This window comes from Grampus griseus, assembly GCF_964374135.1.
Source record: "Grampus griseus genome assembly, chromosome: 5".
Classification (NCBI taxonomy): Eukaryota; Metazoa; Chordata; class Mammalia; order Artiodactyla; family Delphinidae; genus Grampus; species Grampus griseus.
Genome location: NC_138998.1, coordinates 114,886,393 through 114,899,395, shown reverse-complemented (window position 1 = coordinate 114,899,395; position 13,003 = coordinate 114,886,393). Strand labels below are relative to the sequence as shown.

General features: G+C 39.9%; 1 pseudogene across 1 annotated transcript; it reads left to right on the top strand.

The window, feature by feature from the left end:
• The first annotated feature begins 3,988 nt into the window (after nt 1-3,988).
• LOC309823190 (glucose-6-phosphatase 3-like) lies at nt 3,989-7,035 on the top strand (annotated as a pseudogene). The gene is made up of 2 exons: nt 3,989-4,019; nt 5,853-7,035. The product of its transcript is annotated as a glucose-6-phosphatase 3-like (transcript).
• Nucleotides 7,036-13,003: the final 5,968 nt, after the last annotated feature.

The following is a 13,003-nucleotide window of genomic DNA, read 5'->3' as shown; positions in this document are numbered from 1 at the left end:
TACCTGCCAGTTTTGAATTTGTGTATATTGTTGAATGAATAGTAACAGAGCGTGTGTCTGTTTAACTAATTGTCCAAGCAAAGTGTGAGTTAATACTGGAGACATTTTATCCTGATCCACAGTGGAGTTTTAGTAATTATTTTTTGTTGATTTCTTCACTGTTATCTGTATGAAAGTATAGATAATGATATATTGTCAATTCTGATTTAGTAAAACTAATTTTAATAATTGTACAGATTTTTCATCTTTAAGTGTAAATATTTTTAATTTTGAAATACCCTAATTTTAATAATAAAAAGAACTATGTGCATTTGGTATTTTCCAGACTAGTGTTACTTAAAGTATATTCATCTTAGAAATTTAGACAAAATATCTCCTATCAGACGAGGTTTTATAGTCAGTTCTCACATATATATATATATATATATATATATATATATATATATATATATACAATTTCCAAATCAATTACCTCACCTCAGTCTCTCTCCTGAACCCCAGATCTGTGTTATCCAACTTCCTAAATACTTGTATGTATTAGCTCAGGCTGCCATAACAAAACACCATAGACTGAGTGGCTTAAACAATAGAAATTTATTTCTCACAGTTTCAGAAGATAGAAGTCCAAGATCATGTCGCCAGCATGGTTGGGTTCTGGTCAGACCTCTCTTCCTGGCTTGCAGATAGCCTCCAACATGGCAGAGAGAGACAGCAAGCTCTCTGGTGTTTCTCCTTATGAGGGCATTAATCTCATCATGAGGTCCCCACCCTCATGACCTAATCTAAACCTAATTATCTCCCAAAGACCCCATCTCCAAATACCATACGCTGGGGTTTAGAGCTTCAACATCTGAATTTAAGGGGATGGAGGGAGGCACAATTCAGTCCACTGCACTCTAGGAAGCTTCAACTCAACTTACCTAAATTCTTGGTTTTCTCTGCAAATTTGTCTGTCTTGTTTTATTGCCAATCTACCTCTCTCTTTAACAGTACCAACCTCTTGCCAGTTACCCAAAGCAGAAAATAATTTCTTGCTTCATCGCACATGTATCCTTTTCATACAGATTCAATAAGTAATCAAGCCCTATGTATCCTACCTCTAGAAATGCTTTCATATTCATGGCTTTCTATCTATTCCCATAGTTGCTGTCTTGCTTTGGAACCTCATAATCTCATGTGTGAAACGATGCAATAATTTTCCAACTGACTTCTATTCTGTCAATGCCCTACCTTCTAATCCATCCTCCACATGATCTCCAGAAAGAGCTTCTAATACAAAATTAAATCACATACTTCCCAGCCTAAAATTTTTTGATGGTTTTTCATTGTCTTAGTATAATATTTAAACCCTCAGGGATATAGAAAATCCTTCCCAACAATTTTTAACCTACTCTATGAGTCATACCTTTCCTCTCCCACTCTCACTCTACATTCTCCAGCCAAAATAATCTACTTGCAAGCCCTGAATTCACTATTCCCTTGGCAACTTTTCTTATGTTACTTGTTTTCCTGGAGTGGCTCCTGCTATTTTCTATATCCAGAAGCCACCCTCTGTTTTCTGTCTTGAGACTCACCACCAAAGTCACTTAACTCTGTGAAGCCTTCCATGATTCCCTTTGGTGTTCCCCTCTTTGTGTTTCCATAGCAACTTGTACCTCTGTTGGTTACAACACTTATCATGTTACACTTTATTTATTATGACACTGGCCCTTACATGAGACTGTAATCTCCTTGTGACAGATTATTTTGTTTAGTCTTTTTAATCTCTGGTGTAATACCAGGTACAGAGTGGGCATTTAGGAATTGTTTGCTGGAGGGCATTAAATATAACAATTATTCCCATACAACACATTCCATATTTATGTTTAAATCAATCTACTCAATCTATAGGTAAATCCCTTCCAAAGTGACCTAAAAGTTTTTTTAAATAAATAAAACATAATGCCTTAGGAAAAATCAAGAAACACAAAATGTTATTTTAAATTCTTGGGGACAATATTACACTGTTAATCTCGATCATATTTCTCCAGATCCATGAGAGTTAATCCCAGATGTAGTGCCCAGGTCAGGAGTAAAGCACATGTCTCTTTCTGTTCTTTCCTCTCCACAGCAGGAAATCATGTTTCAATTTCAAATTTCCAACACGCTGGCTCCATCATGGCCCCACTCCTGGTAGGACTGCTACCTCAAAGAGATTATTCTAGGGCCTCCTTGGACACAGCACAACCACTGACTGTAATTTTTAAACTTTAATCAACCTGTTGCCTCAGAGAGGTCAAGAGAGTATAGCTTCTTTATGAAGATGCCAGGAAATTGTAGGTTAGGAAGCATATAAGGAACTTCCTGATTGTAAAATGGTGGATATCACCTGTGAAACATACTCAGCCACAACTTCAATCCCTTCAAAATGAAGGTACCAATCAAGAATTAAGGGAAATACTTTTGAGCAGAAGTGCTGCAGAGGCCTTGAGGAGACTGAAGCAGAGGAAGAGAACTTGGATTCATGCAAAGAGAGAAGAAAGGAGGAAAGTGAAGACACCTTGAGGTTGCAGTTGCTGGTAGGATGGCCCCATCATGGAGCACAGCACCGAAAAGGACACTGTAGTAGAAGTACATGTTGGGAGCACTGCTGCCTTTACTTTACCTACTCAATCCCTGCAGCTCTAGCCTCACCTTCCTTAGGTTTTTCTCTTGACCATGGAAAGCTGGATAAAGAGGAGTGGAGAGGCAATAAATAGGCCATCCAAGGTTGTGAGGCAGTTGAGAGACTTAGACCTTCCACTGTTGGCTGGGAGAGAGACACGAGTCTGAGTCTTTTAAGAGTAGATGTGAAGGTGGTTCAAGGATTGACATTTTAATGTTTACCAGATGATTGCACTGGCTTAGGCTGAAACTTGGTGAGAGAACCAGTCTCACTCATTTATTTAATCACTCAACAATATTTAGACATGGAATATATATGCTGCCCAAGACTATGCCATAAAAACCCTTTGGATCAGATAATCTGCATCACAATCTCGCCACAGCCTCTCCATTGGAACCAACTGAGTCTCTCAGTTTAGAAAGGTTGTAAAACCGTTCTGGAACGCAGTGATTATTCTGATCCCAGGGATAGCCTATATTTACAGATTCAAGTTTGTTGTGACAGTATGCATGGTTAGAGAAATTTCATTTCAGGTAAATGGATAAAATCTTTATAATACTTTATTGATAAGAGCAAAAATTAGATGATTTAAATTCTGGTTTCCTCCCCCCCACCATTCTATTGCTGATATAAACAGGCATGTATCTTCACCCTGAAGTATTTTATCAGAAGCTTTTTTTAATCAATTAAATTGTAAAAAGAATTCATTAAGAAATAAAATAACTTTTGAAACTTCTAAAATGACAGCGAGCTAAAAATTTTCAGCTTTTAGACACTGTCCAATTCTCTGAGGTTACAGTCAAGTGCCTTGCAACTTCCTGAGTGAGACCAAATTGATGACATTTCATGTTGAGAAACTTCCGTTACAGGCGTAAGTTCTGAGAAAAATAATATGATGAAATTTTAGATACTTCATCACCCCACACACACACCCACTTCCATCTCCCCACCACCGATAAAGAAAATTGTATAACCCATCAGCATGCAGACTTCAAGTACTCTTTCATAAAAGTGGGAAGTCATGCTAAAATTATGTAAAGGTTGAAAGCAAAATGAATAGGGACTAAATACAGGCAAAAGAACAGCAGTTTCTAAATTTGACCAGGTTTTTGGCTATGGAAATAAGACAGAAGTAACCCTCACTTTATGCTACCGCCTATCTTACTACTGAATTCATCTCATCACACCCAGTGTTGACCTAAACACATTGACCGGAGATCCTGGTTTGAGGACTGTGTGACTTTGGGTAGGTCACTTATTCTCTGAGCTTAGCTTTTTCCCTCTACAAAATATATATAATTATAGTACTAATATTCCACGTTATCTTGTCGATTAAATGAGATAATGTGTTCAAAGCACCAGCACAATGCATGCAGTATGTGCATAAAAACTGATATCTGAACATAAAATCAAAGCAGTGCACATGCTACCATAATACTGGCATGGTTTTGTAGTGATATGAAATTCTTCAGACGCAAATGCCCGAGGGCTAAGACAAATGTGCTGTCCAGCAGCAATGAGAGAGAGTCAGTTGATTTAACAGACCTTTACAGATTCATGACCATTTTGTCATGACAGAATATTTCTTTGTTTACTCCTGGCAGTTTAGGGAGAGGCTATATTGTATTTAGCTCTGACTCCTCATTCTTGGCACATGATAGGGATAATCATTTTTGAAGAATAAATGATTAAATATATAAATGAATGTCTATATTAAATAAATAAAAGGTTTGGGGTTATTACTGCACCTTAGGCCCTGGTCTTTACAGTACAGAGTCACAGCCGAGTGTGCTATAGCCAACAAAGAAGCCCTTAGGAAGATACCCTAAATGTAAGATTTAAATATTTGCAAAGTTTATGGGCATTTGGGCAAATGATCTATCATGGGAAATCAAAGAGCAAAGAGAGGCTACCAGGAAAATATGAGCTTTTCATTACTCCCCCTTTCCTACTCCATCACGCAAACTTCTCACATAGAGTATCAATGCGTCTGTATGATATTATAAATTAAGAAGCCAAGACAAAAGAACCTAAAAAATGTAACATTAGTACGTTCAGAGATTTTTTTTGACCTCTGGGGGCCCCGGTGAGCCTGAGTGCAAAGCACCATTTCCTCACAGGGAAGAGGTGAAATCCTGATGCATAGGCTAAAGGCATGGTTTTCCTCTCTGAGTTCTTGGGCACTAGGCCAAGTGAATGGGCAGGAATCATTCCATTTGCAGAGTAAAATGGGGTGAAAAGCACTTCTGGCACACTTTGTCCATATAAATTACACTTGTTTGCAATTCATCAACTCCTTCTCTCCTTTATATCCATATGTAATGTAAAGGATCATCTTTCTCTGAAGCTCCATAATGATGCACAGTTCAAAAATGTGATAGAATCAGCTAAAAGAGAGCAGATGGAAGCCTTTTTTCCCCAATATGCATATTCATAAAAAAAATAGAGAACTCAACAAAAGGAGATACAGAAGTACTTGTACCGGGGGCTGCAGAGACTTATGTATAATAGTAAGTTGGTTTTCTGCCACTATTCATTCTTGAAACCTTTACTCATTCATTCCTGCAGTAATCATTGAAAATGCTCTGGGAAAAAGTCTGTCTCTCTATATAACACCAAATATATTTCCCTTTGGATTTTTATTGTACCTTAGAATCCACGATTCAGGAAGAAATGGTTAAACATTTTACTAGACAAATATAATTAGAAGGCAAACTATGGAAAGGGGGAGGGGCAAGGCAAGCTTAGAACTGGGAGGAAGTGTGACTTTGACTCTTTTACTTGTTTGCAATTCATCAACTCCTTCTATGTGTAAGAACTCTAAAGCCTTTGGGGACGACCCATCAAAATCAAGAGGCTTATCTGTCAGCCTCCAAATCAACAGCAGATGAATTCAAGCAAGAGAGTCTTGGGCTGGGGAAGGAAGGCATGGACCGATTTGCCAGCTGTGTGTGCAAACTTAAGGTCCTGCTTCAGCACGGGCCTGGGATGCCTGGTTCCCTGGAGCAGGGGTTGTCCCTAGCCTTTTCTCCAAGAGATCTCGAAATATCTAGGAGGGTAGTGGTGCTGGAGGAGAAAGCTCTTGTCTGGAAGGAAACTTGGCCCTTGATATTACATATCCATCTTCACAGCAGCAAAGGAGGGACCCTGGACACATCACCAACCCTCTGATCAAACCCTGGCCGGGCCGGCCCCTTGGTCGCCACAGAGTCCACACTGGGCGAGGGCATTGCAATGGTCGAGGCGCTGCAGAACCAGCTGCCCTGGTTAGAGAACGTGTGGCTCTGGGTCAACTTTCTGGCTTTTTTCTCTTCTACTTCCCTGCGGCCTACTAGGCCTCTTGCTGGGTGGGCATTGCAGAGCTCTGGATCAGCCTCATCACCAAGTGGCTTGACCTTGTCTTCATGTGGTTTCTGTTCAGAGGCAAGCCCTTTTGGTGGGTCCATGTGTCTGGGTACTACAGCCAGGCTCCAGCCCAGGTTCACCAGTTCCCCTCTTCTTGTGAAACTGGTCTAGGCAGCCCTTCCAGACACTGTAAGATCACAGGAGCAGCTCTCTGGCCCATAATGATGGCCATCTCTTCCCAGGTGGCCACTCGGACCTACAGCCACTGGGTGAGAGTGATACCTAGCTTGGCTTATTGCACCTTCCTGCTGGCAGTTGGCTTGTCCCAGGTCTTCCTCTTACCACATTTCCCTCACCAGGTGTTGGCTGGCCTAATAACTGGTGCTGTCCTGGGCTGGCTGATGACCACACCCCCAGGTGCCCATAGAGCAGGAGCTAAGCTTCTATGGGTTGAGCTCGCTGGCCCTCTTGCTGGGTGCCAGCCTCATCTGTTGGACTCTCTTTACACTGGGGCTGGATCTTTCTCAGTCCATCAACCTGGCTTCTAAGTGGTGTGAGCGGCCTGAGTGAGTACACTTGGACAGCCGGCCCTTTGCCTCCCTGAGCCATGACTCAGGGGCCGCCCTGGGTCTGGGCATCACCCTGCACTCTCCCTGCTATGCCCAGGTACAGAGGGCATACCTGGGATACAGCCTGAAATTAGCCTGCTTTGTGCTGTCCACGGGGCTGCTGGGCCCCCTGGACTGGCTGGGCTACCCCCTCAGATCAGCCTTTTCTACATCTTCAATTTCCTCAAGCACACCCTCTGGCCATGCCTGGTCCTGGCCCTCGTGCCCTGGCTGGTGCACACATTCAGTGCCCAGGAAGCACCACCCATCCGCTCTTCCTACTCTAGGCGCCTCCTACTGCCACTCTCCTTCTCACAAAGCCCACACTCCATGACCTCCACAATCTGGGAGGCAGCCCCATCCCCTTCCAGCCCCCAGCAGGCCCCTCTCATCTTGAATTTTCTACTTTTCCCACCACCTGGTCTCAGCCCCAAATAAGGGCCTTCTTTCTCCCAGGAAGGCTGGTCTTCCTCCTGCCTTCCCTCCCAAGTCCCCAAAGAGCAAAGGCAACAGTAAGACCAGTGGTTCCTGTAACACTGTGAGGGGCTGAGAAGAGCCCTAATAAAGGCTTTCCACAGCTCTGGAAAAAAAAAAAAAAACAGAAGAAGACAAACTATGTAAAAAAGTGAAGACTTCCATGTTCCTTTAGCAGTACGGATTACAGATATTTAAAAGCACACTGTTATACCAAACTGTATAGTAATGTTCAGAATAAAGTTCAGAATAATGAACTGTCTGGATGGCATTTAGCTATGTGGTTTTTCTCCCCTAGGTACTTTTTTTTTTAAATTGGGGTATAATTATTTTACAATGTTGTGTTAGTTTCTACTGTACAGCGAAGTTGAGTTCCTCATGCTATACAGCAAGTTCTCATTAGCTATCTATTTTATACATATTAGTGTATATATGTTAATCTCAATCTCCCAGTTCCTACCACCCCTCCTTTTCCCCCATGGTGTCCATACACTTGTTCTCTACATTTGTGTCTCTATTTCTGCCTTGCAAACCTGTTCAGAATCTAGCTAGGTGGTTTTTTTTGTTTTAAATATCCGATTACTCAGAGGCTAAGGTAGTTAATGCTTTTGTACTGAGGAAGCAGCATTGCTACTAGAAATTTTGTCAAGATAATGAATATAGTATCAGGTGATATTGTGAAAGAAACTAGCCATAAAAGAAGTGCTTTAAAAAAGGAAACACATTCAAAGAGTGGTCATGAATTTTGGTCAGATAACTAAAGAAGTGGTATTCATACTAAAATTAGATGTTTCTGACTTCCCATGTCACCCTCACTCTCCACATGTGAATCCCTAGTATCCACTCAGGGAAGCTAACCTGTATGGATCACATTCTTGACCTGTGCCTTTAGGTTCCTGTTAGGCTCAATGAATGGAAAGTCCCATCAGGAGACTGAAGGGAGAGAGGGGAGTGAAGTCAGGGTATTTGTTTTCTCCATGAGATCACCTTGTGCTGGCGGTCCCCCTGAATCAACGGTCCCCCAAAGGTGGCTTTTTGTAATGACTCTCTTTCCTTCAAATTCTGATAACTGCTCCTTTCTCTTGTCTCCTGAGGCATATATTTAATAACAGCTCTGTGGCTGTTAGCTCTCACTACCTACACAGCCCTTAATGGTTCCCCTACATTTGTAATTAGTCCCTTTATAAATAAGCTTTCCTTGAATTACCCTAATTTTATTGTGCCATCTGTTTCCTGTTGGGAGCTGGACTAGTGCACTGATCCACCACAATTGCTCATGACCTCCAGTTACTTAGGTCATGTTCTTGAGTCCAATGAGCACTGCTCTGTTATTCCAGTGCAACTGCATTTACACAGTCACAGGTCACTTCTATCTATTTCAGGACCAACCTCCATCCCTGCTGACAATCAAATAACTTCAGGGTAAAGCATTTCCACTAACATTACCAAAACTTATGCCCTTTACTCTTTCAATTCCTCATTCATCTGTTTCATGGGGCCCACCCACATATTTCTCCTTTTCCCAAGCAACTAAGAATCCTTGGAATTGGGGTGACTGGCAAAACATAAATGGAGGTTTTCATGGTGAAGTTCAGGCCAACCTAACTGCAAGGAACTCATATTCTATCCTTTTCTAACAACTGAGCCCACAGTCCATTTTGCTATGAAACATAGTGTCATTTCTATTAGGACAATATACCATCTACCAACATTAACTCCATCCACCAACTATGTAATAGAATAGAATGAAGCTAGTGCATATTTTCACTGCTTTCTACCTAATCAGAAGTATCTGACATTAATATAATTTTTGTTTTTTTAATAAACATGATGGCACATAGCTACTGGAACTTTACTAGCAACTTTTCATTGCTAAAATTCTTTAAGTTATATTTCGTCTACAATATCATTCACTAACATGGGTCTCTCATACACAAAGCCTAAGGCCTCAATCTCTGAAGAGAGTTATTGTAAAATATGGATGCCCAGATAATTTGCATGATTAATGAAAATATGTTTTAGAATATTAAACATTTAAGATGTTAGCATTTAGTAGGCTCTCAGACAGAAGTTAAAAGACTATTAGAATGACTGATGAATTGCTACAGTACATTAGCCCTCAGAACAGGGAACGTGCTAGAGGACATTTATGTAACTTCTTTGCACTCTTTTATTTTTTTCCTTTTTTCCCCCCTCCAACTAAGCTGTCCTTTTGTGACCTTGGTTCGGTTGTAAATGACCAAGCATACAACTTTGCAAAATTCTGAAGACTTAAAAATTACATGGAAAGCTATTGACAGGGAGAAAGAAAGCAATTGTATTAGCCAGGGCTTTGTACATGATATCTGTCATGGTAGGAGATGAATAAAATGTGTTGAAGGAATAAAACCTCTTTTTCATGGTTCAGAGGGTCTTACCTCAACACAGTGGAAAAAATGAAATAGAGAATTCCTCCCTGGCTAGTGACAAGGTCACTGACAGTTTAGCTGTCCATAACGAGGGAATGTAGACACACTTATTCTTTCCATTTGTTATGAACTGTGTTTCCAAATGAAACTCCACATGCTGATGTCTTTCTAGAGCTTTTATCTTTGATTGCTGCAGAGTTTATCAGTGCTTATTTGGTCATTTATTTCCTCCTCTTGTTATATTTACAGATGAAATATACCAGAAAGGACTGTCAAGGAGATGGGTAAAAAGTAAAATACCATTGAAAAGGTAGGACCACAAGAAATACCAAAATAAATTCTAGAGGTAGGTGCAATAACCTGCTTAATGGCCTTGCTTTGGGGGAGACAATTAACATTAATTTATGTGAGGTATTATCATGAAGTTATGAGCTCCCTTTCTGAGCTCTTCTTGCCAAAGCCTGCTTCTTTAGGCAGCATTTTCCTTAAAGTGTTATTTAGTTTACAGTTCTCCAACACTCACTTATACAGTACCCTCGTTTCTGTGTCGGTGAGCATAGAGAAATGTACACTATTATACATCAACTGGAATCCCACTACATAGTCATTAATGCAAAAGTGAACAGGGAAAAAGTAGCAATCTGAATAATTGCCCCCAAAGACAGAAGACTGTAATCCATGGGACCTTGTAAATGTTACCTTATTTGGGAAAAGGGTCTTTGCAAATGTGATTAAGTTAAGGATCTCAAGTTAGGGAGACTATCCTAGATTATCTGAGTGGGCCCTAAATGCAATCACAAGTGTCCTTATAAGGGAGAGGAAGAAGGAGATTTGACACGCAAAGAAGAGAAGGCAATGTGAAGACACAGCAGAGATTTGAAGATGTTGGCTTTGATGATTGGAGCGATGTCTTCATAAGCCAAGGAATGCTAGCAGCTACCCGAAGCCGGAAGAGGCAAGGAATGGATTTTCCTCTAGATCCTCCAAAGGAAGTGTGACCCTGCAGACATGCTTTGGATTTTGGTCCAGTGATACTGGTCCTGGACTTTCGCCCTAGACAACTAGGAGAGAATAAATTTCTGTTGTTTTACATTATGGATTTTGTGTTAGTTATAGCCACAGGAAACTAATACTAATACAGTAAGGCTGAACTAAACCACGTTCAGACTTAAACAAAAGCATAGTGACCCCTATTCATGGTCATTACTAGTAGAGCATGGGAACAATTATATTATTAGCAGCAAGTTTAATGCAAAAGTATATCAATATACATATCCTTTGAAAACTATATATACAGTATTCTTCTTTATTTGTACATGTGTTGTGTGAATGTATTCAAGCAAGCCTTTTTTGTTTTAAACAGGACAAAAATCTCCTTCAATAACATAATGAATTTCTGAATATGACAGTTAAGTACGCATTATTTTTACCCTTAAGATGTTTAAGATTTCACTTAATAAGAGTATGCTTTCTTTCATCCCCACCTGGAAGAAACATAGCTGTTATGGGCTAAAGAGCATAGTTTAAAATGTTCTTGCAAAACAAAAAATCCTGATTTTGGTTTTATTAAGACCAAAATCTTCCTTAAGACTTGGAAATATTTATTTTGCTGAAAGAAAAATGATATTTTTATCACGATTTATTTATTTCTTAGTTTCTTCATTAAATGTTTATTGAACATGTTCTAGGTGCCTGGAAACTCTTCTCAGCTCTGGGAATAGCAAGATAAATGGCAACAGCACCTGTTCTCAAGGAGTTAAGAGTTTAGTGTGCTCCCTTGGCAAATGTGTAAATAAATAAATCCCTACGCAATGTGATATGCTAGAATAGCACTATAGGCAAGTGGCGTGGAAGCAGGATTTTAAAATAAATCCTTCATTTCAGAATCAAAGAATTCTATGAGCTTGAGAAGAGTTAAACTCTGCCTAGGTATATGCAGTAGAAAAATAATTCAACGCATTACGTTGGAAAAGTTTCTTATTCCTTATTTTGCTGCCAAATGCTTGGGTCATTCATGGCCAAAATCATATTCAAGGTTATAGTAGACAAGATTCAGCATTTTCAGATTCTGGATAACAGAATTAGCAAATTATAGTAATTTTCTCATGGTTTCAAAAACAACTACTTGTACGATAAAGGTTGCTTAATTAAAACCTACCCAACTGAAATGCCCATTTATCTGAAACAAATGTTTGTGCTATAGACATCAACCAACTCTTCACATGAGTAGCTAACAATAAACAATGGAATGATGCTTGATGAATATCAATTAAAACAAATTGCTCCCAATAAACTTTGTCCTAAAAAAAAAAAACACCCTGCATGGGCACATGTTCACGCACACGCGCACACACACACACACACACACACACACACACACACACACACACACATATAGCTTTGCCATTGTAATTTGCCTTCTTTAAGTTTAAGGTCAGTTAGCATTAACTGCATCTTAAAGATTGTACCTTCATTTTTTCATTGAGCCTAGTTTTAGTCTCTGGTAAGGCATGAGTTTCAGGTAGGACCAGATACACAATAGGAGATGGCCAGAGTGCTTAGAATAATGGCCCAGGGTGAAATGGAAATGCAAGGCCCCTTGTTCAAAACTATTAAGAATTTTAAGACAGCAATAGGAGAGCATTAACCTGAATATGGGGCCTTTGTGAGAGCAGAGCCCTGTGCAATAACACAGGTTACATGCCCATAAAGCCCGCCTTGGTTTCAGGTATTCCTTATCAGTAGTCCCCGTTTGCATTCTCCGAAGGACCATACTATAGATTATAAAAATGAAAATAATCTGCCTAAAAGTCACATTATGATCATATATTCTTTGCACTGGCCTATATTAACTCTGAAGGCATTGTTGGGCACCCATTAAAATTCTATTATGATCAAAGTTTTTCATGCTTACTTGATTTTGCTTTTCTCTGCTCTACCCAGCCTTACTCACATAATCTATGAGGCAGAGAAAATGCTATGTGTTCACCAAACTGTGTCTATTAGGCTCCTGGGCATATTATGAGCTCTCTTGCATTCAATCCAAGTAACAAGTTCTGGGCAAAGTTAAGGCCTGGACCATAAGATCTTTCTTTGAGGTTCATGTCCTCCCCTCACTAGGTTTTCCTTACTCTTTCTTGTGCTTCCCCACCCCATTATCTATATACCTGGAAGCAATGAACTCTGAATTATAGAACTCTGAATTGTGGAGACTACAGGAAAAGTCTGAACCCCTGAGTCATATTTGGAGAGAGCCATTCAGGAATGCTGCTTGTCCCAAGTTAGAGTACCACATAAAATTAAATTTTACTATCTTAAGCCACTTACATTCCCCTAATACTCTGTGTTTGAGAGTATAATAGTCTGAGGCAGGGAGCATAGGGCCCAGAGCAGTATCAAGCTCATTGAGTGATTCTGATCCATCTTTTGAAAAACATCGCTAAATTCATCTTTTTAGTGGACTATAAATCAGTGTGTTATTCGTGTTATCTTGTGAGATTGTTTAGATTCTCATAATAGCATAC